Raw genomic sequence first — 19,698 nt, 5'->3', positions numbered from 1 at the left:
TCTGTCAGAAGCAGAGAAGGGGGGGGGAATGACCGACAGAAAGTTAATAGACAAAAGTGCAGACGATTCGGAGAAGACAAAGTAACACTAAGAACATACTCATGTCGCTTAGCAATTCAAAGCGGGGTAGATTACAGAGCGTGAGTCTATGTGGAGAAGAAGCAGATCAGATTAGCAGATGGAACGAACATTATGACAAGAGCACGAACAGATGTAACCTATGTCATATGCAAATTAAATTTGACGTCTTCATAAGCTAGGCGCAGAACATAAGGCGTAGGCTATACGACACGCCCCTGTCAACGCTTATCAAAATCACCCAGTCAATATCCATAACCTGACTTACGGAAAAAATGAGCGGTCATTCCAAAATACAAAATACAAAAAAACGGCGAGGATAAAAAAGTCCGAAAGTGTGAAAAGAGAGAATGCGCGCGGCTTCGCACCTCGTTCAGTTGGTGGAGATAAGCATCTATTAGAGATGTTATCAGTCATGCGGCAGGGGCGATAGCCACTCGCCAGTAGAGTTCACGCTCTCCATCTGTAGCCAGGCCTGCCAAATCAGCGGCACAAAAGCCCCGAACATAGCTCAATTTATCATCAGTCCTATCACACGAACAAACACTCCTCTTTCTTTCAGGCTTGATCACTTGTGATGTACAAAGGAATTCCCTTGTGAATTGTGCGATGACAAAACAAATCAGGAAAGTCAAGTCAGAACAAAAGATATTGAGAGTGAGAGAGAGAGAGAGAGAGAGAGAGAGAGAGAGAGAGAGAGAAAGAGAGGTAGAGGTGGGGGGGGGTATTTATTCATTTACTTTGGGGGGGGGGGGGCAATCACAACATGTCTTAAAGCAGCTGCCAGCTTTGAACAGATTGGACTCAACAACATGGCAAACCTTGCTGTGCCAAGCCACAAAGCTGAGTGACCTTGGAGAAATGGGGAAGGTTGAGAGGGGATGTGAGGGGAGGGGAGATGTAAGGGGAGGGTAGGGGAGGTGATGGGGAGGGGGTGCACAGAGAGGGGGAGTGAGAAAGAGAAGATAAAAGTCCTTTTTTTCTTCAAAGTTCTTGTCTCCATAACACCACTTCAACTTCCTATGAACTGCTGTTCATGAATATACCCATGTGTTTTTTTTTAAACATTATTAAATATTTCAGTAGGGATTGACATAATGAAGCAAATCTAATAATGAATTCAGAAACAGTTTCATTAAGAATATTCTCCATAAATTTCTCCATAAATATCCAACATTTGTTAAATGGGTAATTAACTATAGTCACTCCAGTTCTACCATAGCTAGTTGTGAAGGACTGGTAAGAGGGAGATTTAGAGGAGAGAAGGAGGGGAGGGGGTGACGGTAGTTGACAGCTGAGACGGTAATCCCCTCCTCCATTAAATCACACAACAGCTCTCCCAATCAATGTGTCCTCTCCTTCTCATTCTGCCTCTTCATGCCACCTCTCTCTCTCTCTCTCTCTCTCTCTCTCTCTTTCTCTCTCTCTCGCGCTCTCTGCCTATGTATGCGCTAGCTTTGAGATATTAGCACCGAGTGATCAGAGTCGTGCTCACAGGGGGGTGTCGGCAGCCAATTACAGGCTGGGCGAGCCTCTATTGGCCTTTAACAAATGCCATTAAAAGAGGATGAATGGAAGCGCGTGGATATGTGTATTTACTGAGCCACAGGAAACGGAGGCTGCGTGATAAGGTGTTGCCCAATCGGGAACAGTTCAGCAGGACCCAGAGAGTGTGGAAAAGCCGCCGTATAAGCATCATCACTAGGCAACTCTTCTAGGTGCCAGGCAATGTATAACCAGACAGCAACCGGTAACTAGGTGACCGAACCAAGCATGACAAGCCAGTAGAAACACTGAAGCCATCGAATAAGAACAGAATAATGGATGGGTAAGAGGGGATTAACTAAATAAAAAAATAAAATAAAATCGTAGGCTCAGAGTGTCAGGTTTCCATGTGAGAGCCCTTTGCCGTGGGCAATATCCCACAGACATGCTGATAAGACCCCCTGACACAGGCTATTAGCACGCACCACGTGGTCGGGGCCACTGATTGGAGAGATTGACACAACGGTCGCGGCTTAAAGCTGTTCGACAGTCATACAGCTGTGCGTTGATACCATCTAAAGCCTGTTACCTGGCTCATTGCTTCAGGTCAAAGGACAAACATGGGTGACGGCTGCAGCTGCCAGACAACACAACCAGAGTGTACGGGAAACGTGTGGGTCGAAATGGTATAGGCTATAAATAATTTAATACAAATCATGTAGTCTCAACAGCCTCAGATATAATATTAAACAAAACAGCATGCTCTCTTAAAATAAATAAGCAAATAAATAAATAAAAATCAAGTGTTACAAATAAATTAAGTTTAATTATCTTTAAGCAGTGGAGCATGGTGAAGAGAACGGTCTCTTAATTACAATATTGAACGGTACAGAATTGAATGAAATTCATAAAAAAATATCATGTTGAGTAATGATTTTAAATAATTTATCACCATATAAGTCTTCAAGTACATACTAACAACACTTCTAGCGTCATTTACACAATTTCTTTCATGTAAAATTCAACCCTTCCCCCTTTGACACCTCCCAAGCAAAATTTGTAAATTAGCATTTAAAACCATGCGGTACAAGCAAATCGCAGCATTCAGTTGGCTCCGCGGGACATGACAGCATGTAAAAGCTGCATTTTAATGATCTCTAATCAACGAGAGAGAGAGAGAGAGAGAGAGAGAGAGAGAGAGAGAGAGAGGAGGGAGCAACAGGAGATGTGTTAGATTCTGATCCATATTTGAATTTTCATCCACGATCATTTTCTATAATTACCCCATGTTTTTCCCCTGCACTATCAAATAATTTGTCACCAATCGAGTTTAGATTCTGTCAAAATATTTAATGAATCTAACATCATCTAATATCACAGAGGTGTAGGGAAGAGGTGGATTCATAAATCAAATACAAATCTATACTGTGAATAGTAACGTGTCGTAAAAGTATGTAATTGAGCAACAATAAAAATTAGAGTTTGTGTGTGTGTGTGTGTGTGTGTGTGTGTGTGCATGTGCGCCTCAAGTACTGTCTGTCTGTATGCAGACCTTGTGTCCTGTCATGCAGGCTCTTTAAATATTTACTACCTCCAGCTGTGAAGATGTGTTTCTGGGGGTGGCAGTGGAGAGGAAGAAGGGGGGATATACATGCATGTCCCCCACCCTTCAAGAACCTCCCTAAGGGTCTGTCTGTCTGGAAAATCAAGAGGGCGAGAGAGACGGACAGAGAGAGAAGGAGAGTGAAGGGAATACAGAGGAAAGAGAGAGGGGACCAAGGAGTGAAGGGGAGAGAGAGAGAGAGAGAGGACAGTCAGATCACTCCACTTGTCAGGAGAGGCGGAGAGAAGCAATAAGTGATTGAAGGTAATGGAAAAAGGAGGAGTGGAGAGGGGGGACATAGAGACGTCGAGGGGGGCTTGTAATTTTCAGAGACCCCCTGTAGGGTAAATTATTTATAGCCTGCCCCTCCCTGTCGGCACTGTTTGCCCTGAATTCACCTAAATTCATAATTCATTTCATGCATTCACTATATATTTGGTTTCCTTGCCAGATCAGTGCCGTCTGTACACTGTTTGCATATGTCTGTCTCCACTGCTTCCTGGAAGTCGGGCGTAATCCTACATGTGAGCCTGTTGCTGTGAAATAACAACAGGACCAATCCTTTGAGTGAATGTATAAGAACAGAAAACGGAGTAAGCACGTAAAGTAACGTCGCTCTTCTACTAGTCCAATCTACCCCTGAGCCTCGAGGAAGAACACACTGAATTACAAGAGGTCCATTTACAATTGAGTCCATCACATTACGTGTGGCTGTGAAGTGAAAGACCTCCAATTATGGAGCCAGATCAAAAATCAATAGTCCATTGAGGACAAACTGTGAATGCCTTTTTGTATGTGTGTGTGTGTGTGTGTGTGTGCGTGTGTGTGGGTGTGGGTGTGTACACTGTTGATCAAGAGTCTCCAAATACAGTGAGGATAAGTTACTATCTCCCATGACTTCATTTTTTCCCTATCCATCATTTTTCTTTTCTCCTCTCTTTTGCTCCCAATCCTCTTGATACCTCACACTTTAGTCAAAACTTTTTTTGTTTTACGTCATCTCCTCTTGAATGTAATAAACTATACCGAGATTTTCTCTGTCTCTCTCTGCTGAACACAGACAATATTTTTCTGCTTTATTGACTTAACATTTTATGGAACATATCCCTGGGTTCTCTCTCTCAGGCACTGTGCTCTCTCGTCTTCATAAGGCCCTCTGATGTGAGGAGACAGGAGCTCACTGAAGTGCAGAGTGCATTTCGAACCACCTGAGAACTGACCTGCATCTCATATTTGGCACAAGCACAATGGCCTTTATGTATTCTGTTCCTTGTTTATTGCATAGGTCCATTGTGTGAGAAAGATGAAATTGAGCTTTTCTCTTCATTTTTATGTCCATCTCATTATCTAAAAAAAAACCCCTCTTCTCTCTCTTTATCTCTCTGCATCTCTCTCTCTTCTTTCAGGGTTAAGGGTTAATGCCGGAACGACAAAAATCTGTACAAAATAAAGGTTGTCAGAAGGGGGTACCATCCACTCTCTCTGTCCATGTTTCCATGACAACAGGATCTCCATATACCCCCTCCCAATACATACACGCACTCACATACAAAATTCAGTTATTCATACACACGGACGCCAACAGGCAGCTACTTGATAGATACACGCGCGCAGGGACACAGAGAGACACAGGCGCACAGAACCGCTATGACAAAAAATGCAGTCCAGATTGTTTTTGTTTGCCCGAAATGATTAGCCATTAACTGCAATCAAAATCAAAGAGGTGGACAAGCAGTCCGGGACACATAGAAACACAAACCGCTCATCTCACTCTCCGTCTTACAACGTGCCCTCCTCCCTGTTCTCTAAGTATCTGTTTTAAGATGCAGAAGCAACAGTCGGTTTTATTTATTTATTGATGTTTCTCCCCCTCAAGACACAATAAAAATGGAGGAATAAAAGAAGTAGTAAATAATTAAAGCAGACAGTGGACTCATTAGAATGAACATGGACTTCACAGAGGTGGAGGGTGGATACGGTCATGTCGAAAAAGGTTTAAAACCAGGGGAGGAGGGACGAGTGAACGGAAAAGACGACAGAGATGGTTCCACATCAAAGAAATATTGTGTTAGAATAATGCTATTAAAGATTAATTAGATGGTTACACTATGCGAACAAAATAGATAGAAAAGGGAGGATACCATCGACAAAAACCGAGGCAACATAATTAAAAACACGGTACAAGTTTTCAGGCAAATAAGAGTGTCTTTTCACTGCAGCCTGCGTGGGTGTGTATATTGCTAATCTGTTAGCAATCGCCATTGAAATAGGATATATCGAGGACAGATGGCAAAGAAGAACATGCACACGCACAAAATTAATTAGATTAACAAATAAAGAAAAACAAACCGACATCTTGGGGAGAGAAAAGGTGGAACCGTGTTAGTGTGATACCTAATGAAATTAAGAGCGACGGCAAAGTAATAGGGGGGAAAAAAAGGGTTGAGTGCACATGGGAACAGGCAATGTCAGTCTCTCGCCACACGCCGAAACTGCCGTAGACGGGAGCCGACGCCATGACTCACAGCCCAGTATTCCTAAATGGGCCGCGCTCACTCTCCTAGTGTCACCCGTAATGACAGAGCCTGACTGTAGAACAAGAGCCCTCATTAAGGGAACACCTCAGGTGCTTTGGGCTGATGCGTGACTTGAACACATCGAAAGTCTTCCAGTTAGACATGTCACATTAAGCGAACCGAATACAAGAACGTTAATCCCAAAAGGGTGGGAAAAGAATCGTTTAGAAGATGACTGATAAAACCAGTGACGTCTCGCTGGTCGACTTTGTCTTTATGTCGCGCTTGTCGACATAAAGACAAAAAAAGCACAAGACATCGTTCACCCCAGTAAATACGAGCAATCATGACATTATGAAATTAAGCGGAAAACCCATTACTAGCGAACCTTCCCTGTACCCCCCCACCCCCGACCTCCCCGCCGACGCCTCCTCTTGTGGTTCGCACTTTCCCTTTATCTCAAACGTGCACTTTTCCACCTCAACGCGTACAGCTGCTTTCTTGTTAGCTCCATTCTGACGACAGCTTCGACCTTCATCTGTATTTTTTCCTTTTGAAAAACGTGCCTGTGCTTTCTACCACTGTCAGTTCTCGGAGGAGTATTTCTGCCTCACTGGCCTGTCTGTCAGAGATTTGAGAGGTTAGACATGGGGGCCTCGGGATTAACACAAGGAAGGCAGCGCACCTTCCACCTGATACCATCCCCTACCTAAACGTGCCAAAGAACAGTGTGGTAAGTAACACTTAAAAAAAGCATATGGTTACACCATCCCACCATTGCAACAGACAGGCTCAATGCCATAGCTGGGTGGAGCTCTGTGTGTGCACGTGTGGGGGTGTGAGAGGTCCCCTGGGCAGAGTGATAAGTGGGCTTCTGTGAGGTGCACACAGCTGTCACAGGGTTGTGTGACATGCAGAGGCAGGTTATCGATTCCTCAGGGGAGCGGTAGCGACGCCCTCGTGAACAGTCCGCTGTCGGACATCTCCTCAACGAGCGCAGCCATGTTCACTAACAGTTATTACATTACACGCCCGCACATTTTAATGTCAACTAGAGCGCCCACAACACGGGCACAAGTATCAAAACACTGCAGTATATTATACCATTCAGCAATACCATGTCCATTCAGCAGTTCTTTAGAGCAACCTGCCCTGTGTCTACATCATGTATGATGAGCCCACAGTTCATAATACTCTCAATGGTTCATCAGGTGAAAATAGATCATTGAAACTGTGGACTTACTCCAATCCAGCTTTTTAGAGCTAAGAGGAAAATATTTACAAGCGCTTTGCAGGTTCCTTCTAATCCCTGCCAATTCTCTCCTCCCACATGGAAATGAGATGTATTGACAGGACAAGATCAGACCGGCTTTTGTATTCACAGCATTTGCATGCTACGCCCAGGGCCCACATCTACAGTGTGGGAAAATGCAGGCGAACCTTGATAGTGATTAAAGCCACAAGTTATAGTCGAGAAAGCTGCGTATTAGCACTAACACATCATGACCACACAGTGCAGAGTTTCAGTAAAAGCCTTGTTATTTGAGCTCATGTTAGAAGCATCAATGCATTTGCAACAACAACAACAATACTACTACTACTACTACTAATACTAATAATAGTGATGATGATAATAACAATAATAATAATATGAGCTGGAAGGGAAGAGAATTTTAAGCTTATTTTTAAAGATGCATCTCACGGCAAACGCAGGAAATGTGAAGACTAATTCAGCAGCCACAGACAGAGACTGGGAGTCTGAGGTTTGCATTATCAGATATTTATTTCCTGCACACCAAATCTTGATCAATCAGGTCAGAGTAGCACTTTTCTGCAGGCCCCATTAACTTTGGTAAAAGTTGCACAAGCAGCACTTACTTCTGAGTGCCGCTGATGTAATCAAATGAAGAACCCTCTCGACGCCATAATGGGTGAGAAGAGAATCATTTGTTTGGAGCGACCTCTACGCCCACAGTCACTGGCGAGTCTCCTCAACAGAGTCATGATGAAGAGTTAAGGGTTATGAAAGTGGGAGAGCTGAGAGTTCAATCCTGCCAGAGGAACTGCTTTTCCACACATCCATCTTCATCCACATCAGACCATAAAACCGCATGTTTGCCTCAAGTTGTGTCTATGACACATGCACACGCACACACACACATACACGGACACACGGACACAGAGACCCACCCGCTGGTGGACCACATACAATGAGTGATGGGTTGAAAAGCAGAATCGGTTCAGAGTGATTTGACTGGCATTCAAATGTTGTTTAGTGAAGACAGTGAGTAAACGAGGTCACATTGGCTGAGACTTTGCCTTGTGAAATGCACACACTGCCTGCTAAACACCATACTGAGAGTGTTGGCACACTGCTGAGAGTATCTGGGGCTTTTGTTGCAGAGATAGCAGAGAGAACAATAACATAGGTTCAATGAGTCATTGAGCTGTGCTGTAGAGTATGTGTAGCAGGGTGTGGATCTCAATGCTGTGGATGTAGGTAAAGTGTCAATACAAGCTTGCCTTCCTATTTTTCACCCTGATCACCATGACAACCTCCTGACTCCAGCAGCATGCAGTAACACTTGTCCCTTCCCCCATCCCACCATCCCCCACTCTCTCTCTCTCTCTGCCTGTACCTCTCTCTCTCTCTCTCTCTCTCTGCCTGTACCTCTCTCTCTCTGCCTGTACCTCTCTCTCTCTCTCTCTCTCTCTCTCTCTCTCTGTACCTCTCTCTCTACACATTCATTGCTCCTTTCTTCTTGCATGAACTTCACATTCTTCCTTCCTACTTCTGTTTGCAGCACCCATCATTCCTCATTACTCTGTAGCCTTTAAATGTTATTTGAGCTAGAACGATTTCCGCTCTCTAAATGTCCATCTCCACCTACATTTTTATTGTATCCTTCTACCTCCAAAGCACTCTCTCTCTCTCTCTCTCACCCTCTCTCTCTCTCTTTCTCTCTCTCTCCTCCTTACTCTTGTAAATGCCTCTTTCGTTTCCCATTAGGACTTATCCTTCCTTACCTCTGTCTCTCAAACTGAATCACCGTTTTTCTCTTCTTTTGCTCTCTGTATAGTAACGCTGAAACTACTCTGTGATCGTCAAGCTTTCATTAAACTCTCAAGAGACCTCTCCTTACGTTATCAAGAATGGCATTAATGCCTATTTTTCCCTAAAAGCTTCCTGAATTTTTACATGTAATACTTCCTCTACAAGAAATTACTCTATCAACCCTGTGAACCTAAGTAGACATCACAGAACTTTCCTGTTGAAATCCAGTCTGGGGGGGATTTACAGAAGAGAAACAGTTATAACACAGCATGGCTTCCTTCACATCTTTCTTTTTCAAACCATAAATATGTGTCACCGCAAAGGAACGACTTCACTTCCAGCTGCAAATCCAATGGCCAACAGAAGACGGTACAGAATTCTATTTCAGTCTCAGCAGCCCCTTCCCTGCAGCGGCTCGCCGGGTTTGGACCCATCAAAAGACGAGGTGTTATCTGTCAGTAGCAGCTCCGCCTTGCCTGTGTCAAAGTCCTCACACAATCATCTCGCATCGACGTTGTCGGGGATCAAGCATGGTGAAATGACACTGCTTTTCTCCTCTTATACCCAGGCTAAAATAGATATAAACCTCGCCCATAAAGAATCAAAACTCAGAAGTCAACTCTATACCCATCCTACAATACGACAGCTCAATCCATTTGTGCTAATCTTATGTACAGTGGCAGGGATCCATCTCAAATACACTGTAAGGTGTGTGGAGCGTATTCCCCAAATCCTCTTTGATTCCTCCAATCACACGTCTAATGCGAGACTGTCATGCCCTGTCGTCGCTGTTCTTTCTGGGCGTAGGCGGCCCAGCTGTGTCCACAGGTCTCTGTCTCTCTTCTCCCTTTCACCGCGTTCTCTCTTGGCTGATGAGATGTGACAGCGGTAGTTGGCCCTGATTCCTGGCTGAGCCAGCTCAGAGCATACACAAGGGGGAAATGAGGAAAGAGAGAGAGAGAGAGGGAGAAATGCATAGAGAACTGCAATGACCTTTCCCTGCTGTTAGAGGACCAGCTGAGGAGCTATAGATAGAGAGTTTGGCTAAGTAGGTTTGACACTGTTCATACACACTGTATACACAGACTGCACACACACACATACACACACACACAAGCACACACACATACACAATGCATATCCAAACAGCCCTCCGTCACACATTTCTCTCTCCCTCTTTCTCTCTCTCTCTCTCTCTCTCTCTCTCTCTTTCTCCCTCTCTCTCTGTCTGTCTGTCTCTCTCTCCTCTCTCTCTCTCTGTCTCTCTCATTCCTACTCTCACACATAAGAGTAATAAAACAAATGGGATAAGAGGGCACCAGTATATTGCCATTCCCAAACTCAATTATGATGCACTGATGGCCTCTATAATCCATTCTGGTTCAAAGAGCAAAAGATGGATTGAGTTGGTCAGTTTCCCATACAGGCATTCAGCCTGCACTCTTTTAAACTAGCTCAACAGTCAAAACAAGATTAATTATTATTACCAACAATCATAATCTTCATCATTTATATCACCACTACTGCAATTGCCACCCAGGTTGTTGTGATTAGGTGAAAACTAGAGTACTAAGGGAAACATAGAGAACATGTGGGCCTTCTTATTGTGTGTGTGTGTGTGTGTGTAAGAGACAGCAGAATAGTTGCACCGTCAGAGGAATTCACACTTCATTAATGTTTCTTAAGACCAGAGAAGAGCATGACCGCTAGTCTAATCCCTGAAAACAAAATACTCAGGTGGCTCCGCAGTACTGTGGCCAAGAGAGAGGGAAACGCCAGCTGGGTACTTGGATGAAAAAAGAGAGAGAGAGAGAAAGAAAGAGAGAGAGAGTTATGGGATGGCAATTAAGAAATAGTGTTTATGACAATGAACACAGCAGCAACTGTGGCCCCAGTAGCTTTCAGTAAAATAAACTTTGTCCAAGTAGTGGACTGTACGCATTTTAAGCCGTTAGCTTTTGGAGAAGGTTGTTTTCTAATTAGAGTCAGAGTCTGATAAGGAAAAACATGGTCTCCCTGCAGCAGAGTAAAGAACATCGATGTGCCTGCGCGACTGTGTGCTTTTGATGACAAACTGTGTGTGCATGACTTTTGTACACAGTTTGTCAGAGTTTGTCAGCATCAGTCATGACATTTCAATGGCTGCAGGCATCGACATTCCCACCTTTTCACTTTTTTTTCTCTCTCTGAAATATGCACACAAACTCACACCTACTTCATCACCACACATGACACACACACACGCACACACACACACACACACACAAACACAAACACACACACGTGCGCACACACACACACACACACACACACACACACACACATATAAATTTTAATGTTACATTCACCCTCTTCAGCTCTATTCTTTGATCTTTTGTCCTACAAACAGAATCCACCCCCTCCTTCTATCTCTTGATCCACCTTTCTCTCTCATTCCTTATATAAACCCTTTGTCCTCCTCAGCAGTTCCTCTCTCTAGCTTTCTTTTTCAGTTTCTGCTTCCTTCCTCACAATGCTCTGTCATTCTTTTAATAATGGCCTTTGCTTAAGCTCCGCCCATTCCTTTTAGGCTAAGGTCACTCAGCGGTCTAACCGCATAATTATCTCATTAGGCTCGTTAGCACTGTCCGTCGCCTAGCGTCTCCTCTTCCCTGATTGTTTTTTTTTTTTTTTTCCAACAGCATCTCTTTCCTCGGTTTTTACAGCACAGCCACCTCTCCCGTTTTGCCCCCATTAGCTACTTTCTTTTATATAACCCGTCCTCCTTCTTCTCTGCCAGTGCGGGTTTTTATCTTGTTGTTCAATGCTGTCTATCTGTCTGTGTGTGAGTGTTGCTGTCTCTCATGTTGATGTTTGCACTCGCGTATTTCCCTGAAGAGTGTGTTGAAACGGAGGAAGTGTTTTTCCAGTGTCGAGGATCTGCCCTGTGAAGTACGGAGGCTGCTGGCACACACACACACACACACACACACTTTATTTTTATTGCAGAGATCCGTGTCCTCGTTTAGACAAGGTTTAGTTCAGCTATCAAATTTATTCTTCTATTTCCTCAATATAAAAAAGTGTGGTCTTTCTGACAGATAATGCTTTAAAAAGCAACAAGAAGTTAAAGGTACTGAAAGACACACACACACAAACACACACTAATGAAGAATGTTGGCTAGCAGTATGAGGTATGAGTAAGCAAATCTCTGCTTTGGTATTGTTTTGGGTGATGTGGGCACAGTGCTGACAATGCTGAGGTGTTTGACTATGAGACATTATTACGTTGTTATTTGACTATTAGACAATTAAATGTTGGTGTGTATCATATAAGCATTACAGTTCCCCCTCTGTCCTTTTCCTCCAAATATCAAAGGGTCAATTGCCCTTGCACATAAAACTCTTAATTCAACAGGCATCTCAAATCTATATGGACAGCCAATAAACTGGAGAGAACCTCTTACTAGCACGAGGTTTCTCAACACCCCCCCCCCCCTCCCCGGCCCCCAGCCTCCCGCCCCAGGCCAGAGACGCACCACAGCCAGGTGTCAGACAGTGAATTCCAGATGTACGACCCACACTGAAAGGTGTGATGCGTTTTAGCTGTGCACCCGACGCACAAGTTCCCTCAGACATGTAATTCTGTAAACGTCTGTTGTATAACTGTCATAATGTTTTGAAAGATGTCTGCGGGTAATCACAGAAACAGAAGCAGGAGGTTTTTAAGAAAACATTTATGATTTAGCTTTTGTCAGTGCACGAAAATAACAATTAATGCATAATTGATTCAAATGTATTCAAGGACCTCTTCAAACATGACAGTTGGACGTGTCTGACTCACTCTCTCTCTCTCTCTCTCTCCTTCTCACTCACTCTCGCCTCTCTGCGGGTGCACTGCCTACAAGCACAGAATTTAGATTTTCCAGGCCTTGTCCCTTCACTGCACCAGAGCAATATCTCAATGACTGAGTAAAGATTACTCTCCTTACTTGCCCCTACCTCCCGTGTCTGAGGAGTAGGTGGGTGTCACTGTGTAATAGGATGGCACACTAGGTGAGATTAAATTAGACCAGTGAATGTGGATTACACTCACTGCTGTGCTTATCCCCGCCTACATCCCATAATTCAATGCTAATGAACATATCTTGGCTGACAAGGAACTTCCTGTACGTCCAGATAAGTGCTGACCAATCCCATCAGCTTCTGATAACACAGAATAAAAACATACAGAAAAAAATATATATATAAATACTGCTGTGGATCCTCTGTTATGGCAGAACAGTATCTGTAAGAGCAAAAGCTTTGAATTCATTGGTTAGGTTCATTCAGACCAATCACTCAAGTCCCACAGTGTTCCATATTGGTGGATGATCTCTGTTACTTATTACACATTAATTACTTTCATTTATGATATTATGGTTATATTTTTAAACTTAGAAAATCATGTTAGGAATTTATTTCTGAAGTTTCATTTGATGTACAAATAGGTTGCTTTCTTTGGGTTTTTCTTTCTTTGTAAGAAAGAAAAAGAAAGAAAGAAAAGAATCCATTATATTTCACAACCACAAGCAAGCATTCTCTGCAGCCACCATACTGAGTCAAGATAATCCTTGAGTCAAACACAATAAATTTTCACATGACATTTACTAAGCAGCAAACATTCAACCCCTACAACAATGCATCATACAGAGATGACTTCTACAAAGCAGCTGATGGTTGGTATAAACAGGTTTTGACATTACGCAAAAGCTCCTTCAGAACTGTTCAGAATTCTGATTACTCAAACATGACAAACTATTCGTAAATAGTCTAAAGAACAACTCACAAAAGTACAGTTCATCACTGGCTGCAGTATCACACTGCTGTTATTCAGGATAAATTTAGTCACTGATTTGGCCAATAATGTGCCTTTGAATCCAGTGCAGAGTGATAAGAGGAGCAGGAAGACAAGGACAATTCAGCCACCAGCTGTCAGACAAAGGCACTATTTTATTAGATAGAACAGGGGAGGAAATGGGACATTAAACTACTCAGAGGTCAGGCTCAGATTCTTGGCATCTCCTCTTTCTAAAAAAAAATCTTCCCCTGTCCTGGTCTCTCTTCTCTTGGCACTCCTCCCATTTTGTTTTTTTCTCTGTTTGCATTTGGTTTTTGGTTGATAAACCTGTTTCAGACGCGATAGAATGTGAATTGTCAGCGCTTGGTTTTTCATCTTTGACTTGTCCCTTTTTTTCAATCTACAGAACAAATGACGTAGACACGAAAGTACCACGTCTGGGACAGTGCAGGAATTTCACCGACGGTACGGCGGCCATGGCCGTTGTTGTTCCTCTCTCTGGCCCTGATGCGCCTTTGAAAATCGCATGCTGACTGGCCACTGTGGCCTTGGTGCCCTGCATGACTGCCTTTATTTTTTTCTGGTTAATGAAGCCAACTGATGTTTTATCTGCCCCACTCCTGTCAAAAAATTCTACCCAGCATCAGAACTGTGTGCAAAGAATCAACACTCAATTAAGTTTAGGTTTTGTCTTTCAGTCAGAGCTCCGCATTGTCGGCATGTGTGTTATTAATGCTGCAAGGTGTCCTTCCGTTCCACATGTACTTACATGTTTGTGCGTTACTGGGAAAAAGTGAGCAGGTCATTAAGTTGTGATATCTTATATTTAACGCATTTCATTCTGAAGTAGTTTGTGTTGTTTATCTTCGCTCACCGAACGTGAACTGGTTAGCTGCCTGCTATTTGTTGCTAAGCTAGTTATGACCGAGAATGATGGTGAGCTATACATAGGTCTGTAACGATTTGAAGTGCCTAGTTTACCGTTTATTAGGGAATACAATTACAATATAGTGTTTCTTATGGTATAGTATACTTATATTGCTTATCCTGTTTGTTCATATCAAGGACTGTGCTAGTAGGCCTAATATCTGTGTGTTTAAAGGTGTGTTCATTCTTACTATTTACAGACCAAGTACGTGGTTCAGTGACTAACCCGGATAAATGAACTCAGAGTAAGAAGTAAACCTCCTAATAGAAGAGCCCTATGGCTTCATTCTCCTAGGAGGTTTACTACTTACTCTGACATATCCGGGTTAGTCACTAAACCACATATTTGGAAAATCCCCCTGATCATGATCAGGGTGAGCATGTGGATACATTTTTAAAGCTCTTAACTCTCTAACTGGAGTCTGATATCCTTCTGAACACTACACAAACCACTGCTCTGAAGACACGCCTGCTGTCTCGTATAATATGCAGGTGTGACAAAATCTTTCTCATTAACACAAATGCATCCTCAACACTCACGCACACTCCACTACGCCAACATCCGTATCCCCTGCCAACCTACACACACACACACACACACATATATATAGAGTATATATATATATATATATATATATATATATATATATATATATATATATATATATATATATATATATATATATATATTGACTTAGCTTTCTCTTGATACCAATGTTATACCTTGAAGGCAAAATGCCCTGCTTAAGATGAGATTGTTGTGTGTTCAGAGTTAGCAAAATTCAGAGGCTTAGCAAACATGCTTCTGCAAGAGAGGCAGATAATTTAGACGTCCATGCTTCAGCACGTACGCTAGCCAACGCTATTCTCAAGAGACTGCAGTTTGCGTCTTACTACCGTAGCACCAGTACGCTGTGATACCCTTGTTTATGTTATCATTTAGGCCAGTCTGTTAATGGCTTATTCACAGTCGAGATGAAGATGATAATGATGACATGCCAAACGATGATTAAAAAGATAAATCTTTCATTTAGCCGTTGCTTTCATATAGCAACAATGACAACAGAACAGCGGAGATCATTAAGGATAGTTATCGCTAGGTTCAGAATCAGCAGGGCGTCATCCTGTTCAAAGTTGAGTGGAGTGCATTAAACCCAAAGCTAAAAAATAGTTTTAGAGTTACAGACACGAAAGGGGAAAGAAAAGTTTGATCTACCTTTATTAAAACAGAAAAGTGGCATTGCCCCTTTCCCCCCAAAAAATTGTATTAAAAAAAAAACATTAGTCAGAACATAGCCGATTGTTTCCACCACTGGATCTATGATTAAGGTGGAGGAGAAAAGTGGGATTTGAAATGATTTCCTTCAATTACTTTCTTTGGCACATTTATGTCTGTGGTCTGAGACCACCTTCATTGCGGAATCAGCGGTATGATTGACTTCATTTTATGGGGCTTTGTTCATGGTTCTCCGTGACGTGAAATTCATTCACAAAATCCATTACTCTGATTACAGTTTTTTTTTTCTTCTGGCGAACGTTGACATGACATGATAAGAGCACATTTACAAAGGAAATCACCATTAAGAGCAGTAGAGTCTCAGGGCAGACAGATGCTCTCTCCTTAATTGACGCCTATGCGTTAAGATCACTTCATACTATAGGGTTACAAATCCGATTTCTCAGTTCACTTATTTTCACATTCTTCTTCTCAAATGATTGGTTTAGTTCTTCTGTTTCTCAGTTTCAGTTATGATACGGAAGACAAATGACTCTCAAATGACAGTCTCAAAATAACTTTAACATTTCCAAGCTCATGTTCAAAGTTCATATCCCTTCTTTGCTATCAAGTCTTTTATTAGAGACATTTGAGGAATTTAGACCAAATGCAGGAAGCCTCTCCCAATTTTTAATTATTTTGCCCTGCCTAGGTTTGCTTGGCTTTGTTTCAAGAGCATGAGTAGTGTGCTGAAAGTAATGTATTCTCTCTCTCTCTCTCTCTCTCTCTCTCTCCCTCTCTCTCTCTCGCTCACTCTTTTCCACCACTTCCAATTTGGTGTCTCATGGTCTGCCCTGCCACTTGTCTTCTTCAGCTCCATCTGTGCAATGTAATTCAAACCATGCCCCACCAGGACAAGAGATTACAAATGTGTGTTTCACTAATGCACGAGTTCCTCACCAGAGACAAACTCTGACTGCACAGAGTGATAGTGAGAGTCCTTACTTTACATCGATAATTTAGAGTAGGAGGCTGTGAGACCTTCTCTTCTCTGTGTTAGTTCCTGAGATGTGGGAGGAACACCTGTAGCCACAGACCCCCAGGCAAAAACAGGTGGAGTTTTGTCTGGAACATAGTTCACATTTTGAGTTCTCTGTAACTGACAGATGCGGAGTGGAAACTCACTATTGTCTGTAAGGTTTTCCTTTTTTTTTTTTTTTTTTTGACCATCAGAACAGAATATGTCGCAGTCATCAATGGTGCTGTGTTCAATAATGCACTATGACAAATGTATATGTTTGCATAAACTGCGATTAAAAAAAAAATTCTCGCCCTTTCAATCTCTTTCTTTTTTTTTCAATCTCTCCTCCAACCACCCCGTCTGAAAGCCCTTCCCCCTCTGACCTTGCACCTTGTCTCTCTCTCTCTCTCTCTCTCTCTCTCTCCCTCCCTCGCTGTTGATCCCTGTCTTACCCCTGACTATATATCTAAGGCACACATATATTACTGGCCTGTGGAAGAGCTTTGCTTGTCAAACATGACCCCACCCTCTCTCGCTCTCTCTTTCTTTCTTGCATCCCTCTTTGATCTCTCAACCCATCCATCCATCTGTGAATACAGCTCAATTAAAGCTTATGCCTTAAGGATGTCAGAGGAGGTTGTTTTTTTTTTGTTTTGTAAGAGCAATGCACGCACAGAGATATTTGACACGCTGGGATATGACAGAAGGGTATAACAATGAACCAAACAAACTGTTGCAAGTCCAAGCATAAAGGCAATAATAACTGGCTGCCAAGGGGCCTCAAATGACTATACACTCTTGACCAAGAAAGTACTCAACAGTAATTGCTTGTGTGCAATGTCATTAACGAGGAAATTAGTCCTATTTTAACCCCTTATCTCAGATTCAACAGCAACCCTGCAGGTTCTCTTCTGATGAGACCTGTGAAAGCGAATAGAATCAACTCAACAGTAGTCCAATGCTTCTAAAATGTTGCACTCAAAAGATCGTTTCATCTGCTGCGTAATATCAAAACAGGCCTTGTATGTCTGCCAGTTATTGATAATGAGTAATCCTCAAACATGTCCTGCACAGAAATTCATACCCGTTTTCCAGGTGAGCAAAGCCTCAGTATTGCTATAACCCTGAGAAGGAATCCAAACCCCACCCTTCTCTGTCTGATATCTCTACCCCTACCACCACCCCCCCACACACACACCCACTCACACCCACCCACTCCTTGCTGGACAGAACTGCTAGTCATCTCCCTCTGTCCCATCAAACTGCAGTTAGTTTCCCCCTGTTTCCTTCCACCCACAGTCCACAGCCTTAAAGAAACACTGTGAGATGATGAGATGGCACAAGAAAAAGAAAGAGGGAAAGAGTCCGAATGACTGAAGACAAATCTGCCCATTCCACTGTGAGCCACAGCAGCAAAACCCCAGCACAACCAGCAATTAACACAATTTATTACACAGAGCAAAAGGCAGGAGGAGGGGGGCGGGACAGTGAGAAGGAAAAAAATATAGAAATATAGAAATAAAATACAAATAGGAAAAAACAAAACACCAAACCTGAGTAATTTTAAAAGATGAAGAAATTTGATTAAACATTATGACCAGTAAGGGTAGCAAAACCAGTAAGACCAATTAAGTATGCTTCATGGCACTTTATGACATGATAACACAATGCCTAATCAACTCAGAGAAATGAACAATGTAATTCAAATAGGATCTGTGATATTAAACAAATAAAGTGGTTCTGTCAAATAGAGATCATTTACTCAGACACAGTGTCAATAAAGAGGGTGATCAGATCAGTACAGCCTGCAGCACAAACACTGAAAATACAGAGAGATCAGAACAGCATGCGAGACTTAAGTGCATTGCATTAATATTGGAAAAGGACAGACCCTGTTGCATGCATTACACTAAATGTACACTCAGCAAAAGCTTGCAAGACAGACATGAGTAGTTCATTTCCGCTGACAGCTCGGGAGTAACAAATGTTTTTGGCTTTTTTTTTCTCCCTCAACATTCAGCAACCGTAATGCTGATCATCTGTCATCACAAAAAAATATCTAATAACAAGATATCAACAGCTAACATCTTAGAAAGAAATCGCAGCTTTTAATTGGCACGTTGACAAAGCTGAAGACATGTAAGTTCATACAGACATTGTAATGCAGATTCTGTTTCACTGATCAGAGCCTCTTAATGATGAATAATGACAAGTGCCAATGTTTTAGCGCACATGACAATGCATTTACTGCAATTTCTGCACTGAAATGCGAATGTTACATTTTTAAAACCATTACTGAGAACAACTGAAGTGCCAGCCTGTGGAAAAATGTTTAGGTGTGATCATGTAACTACAAGTAGAGGTAAGAAAAAAAACCCATCAGCCATTTCCTTTTAAATGTCAACTGTAATGATATTTAAGAATGACTACTGTTCTGCTCTTACCGCTTCACGTTTGGATTACTCTCAGGTTTTTCTCTTTCTCCTCTCGTGTTTTGCTTTTTTTCCTCCTCCCTGAAGTGAATTCTTGCTTTTCTTCCACTCTATCAAATTGATTGTGCCCTCTCTTCTGTGCTGATGCTGCAGTGATACAAAAACACACCCTCTTGGTCTCCCTCTCTCTCCCTCCCTCATTCTGATTCGCTGCTGGGTAGAGGTGACATCACCCTTTTTTCCCTCTCTCTCTCTCTCTCTCTCTCTCTCTCTTTCTCTGCCTCTCCCCTGCTCTCTTTCCTCTTCTCCATCCCTCCCTCCCTCCCTCACTGCTCTCTGACCATTCCTTTATTGTCTTCATACCGTCCTCCTCTCTCTATTTCCCTCAGTGCCCAACCCAATATGTCTATGACTCGATTAGTTGGAAGAATTTGATGACTAAGGGGAGAAATGCAATCAAGTCCAGAAACACATGCATTATATGGATTTGGAGAAGCGTTTGAAAGCTATATGTACAGTAACGCATCGGAGACATGAGCCACAGGG

At 42.6% G+C, this 19,698-nt stretch overlaps 1 protein-coding gene across 1 annotated transcript in view; it reads right to left on the bottom strand.

The window, feature by feature from the left end:
- The window catches only part of l1cama (L1 cell adhesion molecule, paralog a), a 37,588-nt gene extending 18,303 nt beyond the window's left edge, over nucleotides 1-19,285 (bottom strand). Inside the window, exon 1 of the mRNA XM_030768294.1 lies at nucleotides 19,165-19,285. The gene's annotated coding sequence lies outside the window, so the exon portion shown is untranslated. The remainder of the gene's footprint in view (nucleotides 1-19,164) is intronic.
- Between the last annotated feature and the right edge of the window lie 413 nt (nucleotides 19,286-19,698).

This window comes from Chanos chanos, chromosome 3 (genome assembly GCF_902362185.1).
Source record: "Chanos chanos chromosome 3, fChaCha1.1, whole genome shotgun sequence".
Lineage (NCBI taxonomy): Eukaryota > Metazoa > Chordata > Actinopteri > Gonorynchiformes > Chanidae > Chanos > Chanos chanos.
Note: the sequence above shows the minus strand (reverse complement) of the source record. Positions and strands in the feature narration are given on the sequence as shown.